Genomic DNA, 4,140 nt, shown 5'->3' with positions numbered 1-4,140 from the left:
TAACTTAATTATCATGGGAGATTTCAATTTTCCATGTATAGACTGGTCTGCTAAAAACACAACAGGTCAAACAATCATCGAAAAACAATTTTCTGAATTGCTCTTGGAGAATAATTTGTCACAAATAGTCACTGAACCTACACGATTTAGATCCCAACAACGTCCTTCATTACTTGATTTGGTAATTTTGTCTGACGTTAACCTTGTATCGTCTTTAAACGTTTCGAATCCTGTAGGTACATCTGATCATTCAAAAATCGAAATTGAGTTACAAATTATGATATATTCAGAGCCAAATGCAAGAATTAAAACAACATCAATTGTTGACTACACTCGCATAGACGAAAGTCTCTTGACTTACGACTGGAATGGTTTAGATTCACTAAATGCGGAAGAACAATGGAAACATTTTAAATCGATTTTACAAACTTGCATTACAACAAATTCCAGACTGTTTACAAACCGACTGAGAAAAGATAAACCGTGGATAAATCAACACATGCTTGACAAAATAAAATACAAAGCTAAATTATGGAAAAAATTTAAAAGGAAGCCTACTGAAGATAATTTTTCTGCTTATAAAAGATTTTCTAACCAACTAAAATCTGATTTACAAATAGCCAGGTGTAATTATGAAAATTCTATATTAAATAAACCAAAACTATTTTATTCCCATGTACGTAAATTTATCTCTAGTCGTGTGTCGGTCCCTTTAGTACGAAATGCTTCAGGTCTACTCTGCTCCGATCATACAGAAACTGCAAACACTTTAGCGGACAGTTTTGCTGCTACCTATAATTTAAACATTAATAATAATATACCGTCATTTATGCCTACAAGTACATTTAGTGGGTTGTCTTATATTAATTTTACTCCGGATCTGGTAAAAAGCCAACTCTGTGCCATTAAATTAAAAACAGCTCCAGGTCCGGATCAGATACCTCCCAAACTCCTGAGAACTTGTGCTGCTTCGTTGTCGGGCCCACTTGCCAAAATGATGACAAAATCATTCTTACAAGGCACTTTGCCCTACGAGTGGTTGCAAGCAACAATCACGCCTTTGTACAAGTCAGGAGATAAACTTGATCCTGCTAACTATAGACCTGTAAGTCTCACGTCGACATGCTGTAAAATTATGGAAAAAGTTATAGTCAAGGAACTATTAACTTACATGAGAAAAAATAATTTAATACCTGAGCATCAGCACGGCTTTTTACCAGGTAGGTCAGTTGTCACAAATTTGCTATCCTGCACAAATCTATGGACAAAAATGTTAGACACTAACCAACCTGTAGACATAATTTACCTTGATTTTAGTAAAGCCTTTGATAAAGTCCCTCACAATCTCTTGTTAGCAAAACTGGAGTCCTATGGTGTAACAGGAAATTTGCTTGATTGGATCCGAGCGTTTCTATCAAATCGAAACTATTGTGTAAAAGTCTGTGGTAAATTTTCGTACTCTAAACCAGTATTAAGTGGGGTCCCACAGGGATCAGTTCTTGGACCAATTTTATTCTTGTTATATACAGCAGATTTATTGTTTTCACTGGACAGCTATTCAGCATATGCGGATGATATTAAGTTATTTGCTAACCCACTTGTCACGGACTTGCAAGACCAACTTAATTTAATCTTCCAATGGAGCGAGAAGTGGCAAATACCACTAAATATTGCAAAATGCTGTGTACTTCAGTGTGGCCACAACAACCCAAAGTACCTTTACCATATAAATGGCACACTCCTGAGTGTAAAAACCTCAACCAAAGATCTAGGGGTCATTGTAAATGATAAGTTAGGATGGTCAGAGCAATGTCTAGCATCAGTGGGTCGAGCGCGTAAAATGTTTTATTTGCTAAAGCATGTTTTTCCAAATCCTTCAGTCAGTTTTATTTCAAAGGTGTACATCACTTACATAAGGCCGCATTTGGAATTTGCCATTCCAGTCTGGAGACCTTATTTGTTAAAGGATATTGATTTGCTGGAAAGAACTCAGCACCTGGTAACTAGATGGACACACTGTTTAAGACAAGTTTCATATGAACAACGTCTTGAAATACTCAAAATACCAGATCTACGTGCTCGTCAAAACAGGGCAGATGCAATTCAAATTTTTCGGCTTACTCATGGTTTATTTCCTGGAGTAACACGCAATTTCTTGCAAATTCAATATCATGACAGACTTAGAGGTCATTCTTATAAGCTGAAAAAAGAACCATTTAAGACTACCGTTAGAAAGAATTATTTGACAAATCGTGCATTTGATATATGGAATGGCTTGCCTGATAACGTTGTTGCAGCTGTTACTGTTTCTTCCTTCAAGAATCAATATGACACATTACAATAATTAACATTAACCTTTATTAATTAACTAATTTAACTGTAGATTAAAATTGTATTTCATTTTTCATTATTCAATGGTGTTTTATTTAACACGAAACCGTATTTCTTGATATTTTGCTATAAAGGTGTTAACCTCAGCAAAGAATCTATGTTAATAATAATAATAATAATAATAATAATATGCAAGCCCTTAATTAAGGTAACAGTTTTTTGGTTTCTTGCTTATATCTCGAAAACAGTTACTCCCATCAATTTTTATCTTTTCACTAAAATTAAAGCTGATAAAATTTCCTACAAAATAGTTATTTGCATTTTTCATGTAGGACTAACCATAAGCGAGATATAAGTTTGAAAATAATTGATATTTAAAAAAAATGTCCTTTAACAGAAAATGTCTTGTGATTTAAAATACACTTAATTTATTGGGTCCAATACTTTATTAGAAGAAAAAGGAGGTGACAGAAATGTCACTGAAGTTTTTAGAGTCGTTTGTAAATGATGCATTTTCGTCTTCGTCTCAAACATTGAAAACTGAATTACATTTTTGTTCAGTAACTGTAACAGTTTTCACTTTGGTTTTTTGCTTATATCTCGAAAACATTTACTCTTATCAATTTTTATCTTTCTTTCAAAATTAAAGCTGATAAAATTTCCTACAAAATAGTTACATGCATTTCTTTTGTAGGACATACCGTAAGCAAGTTAAAGAGTTAGATATAAATAATCTTTAACAAAAATTTGCTTTAAAATTAAATGTTTGAAAAACTGAAATTAAACTAAATTAATTGTGTCTAACACTTTAGTAGAGGAAAATGGAAAAAACATAAAAGTCACTAAAGGTTTCAGAGTCGTCTTTAGTCGTCATATTAATAACAATAACATTAATAATAATAATGCTAATAGTACTATATTTGCTTATATGCAAGCGCTTAATTAAGGTAACAGTTTTTTGGTTTCCTGCTTATATCTCGAAAACAGTTACTCCTATCAATTTTTATCTTTTTACTAAAATTAAAGCTGATAAAATTTCCTACAAAATAGTAATTTGCATTTTTCATGTAGGACTAACCATAAGCGAGATATAAGTTTGAAAATAATTAATATTTAAAAAAAAGTGTTTTAACAGAAAATGTCTTGGGATTTAAAATACACTTAATTTATTGGGTCCAATAGTTTATTAGAAGAAAAAGGAGGTGACATAAAAGTCACTGAAGTCTTCAGAGTCGATTTTAAATGCTGCATTTTCGTCTTCGTCTCAAACATTGACAACTGAATTACATTTTTGTTCAGTAACAGTTACAGTTTTCTTATTGGTTTTTTGCTTATATCTCAAAAACTGTTACTCCTATCAATTTTTATCTTTATTTCAAAATTAAAGCTGATAAAATTTCCTACAAAATCGTTAATTGCATTTTTCTTGTAGGACCAACCATAAGCGAGTTATAGAGTTGGATATAATAAATATTTAACAAAAATTTGCTTTAAAATAAAATGTTTGAAAAACTGAAATTAAACTAATTTAATTGTGTCTAACACTTTAGTAGAGGAAAAAGAAAAAAACATAAAAGTCACTAAAGGTTTCAGGGTCGTCTTTAGTCGTCATATTAATAACAATAACATTAATGTTAATAATACTAATAGTACTAAATTTGCTTACATGCAAACGCTTAATTAAGGTAACAGTGTTTTGGTTTCTTGCTTATATCTCGAAAACAGTTACTCCTATCAATTTTTATCTTTTTACTAAAATTAAAGCTGATAAAATTTCCTACAAAATAGTTATTTGCATTTCTTTTGTAA

The 4,140-nt window shown here is 31.4% G+C and overlaps 1 long non-coding RNA gene across 1 annotated transcript; it reads right to left on the bottom strand.

The window, feature by feature from the left end:
- Positions 1 to 263: 263 nt before the first annotated feature.
- On the bottom strand, positions 264 to 2,514 carry LOC135266389 (uncharacterized). The gene is made up of 3 exons (XR_010334411.1): positions 1,194 to 2,514; positions 844 to 1,125; positions 264 to 792 (listed from the first exon to the last, which is right to left on the bottom strand). It is a non-coding gene; the product is annotated as an uncharacterized LOC135266389 (long non-coding RNA).
- Positions 2,515 to 4,140: the final 1,626 nt, after the last annotated feature.

This window comes from Tribolium castaneum, chromosome 5 (genome assembly GCF_031307605.1).
Source record: "Tribolium castaneum strain GA2 chromosome 5, icTriCast1.1, whole genome shotgun sequence".
Lineage (NCBI taxonomy): Eukaryota > Metazoa > Arthropoda > Insecta > Coleoptera > Tenebrionidae > Tribolium > Tribolium castaneum.
Note: the sequence above shows the minus strand (reverse complement) of the source record. Positions and strands in the feature narration are given on the sequence as shown.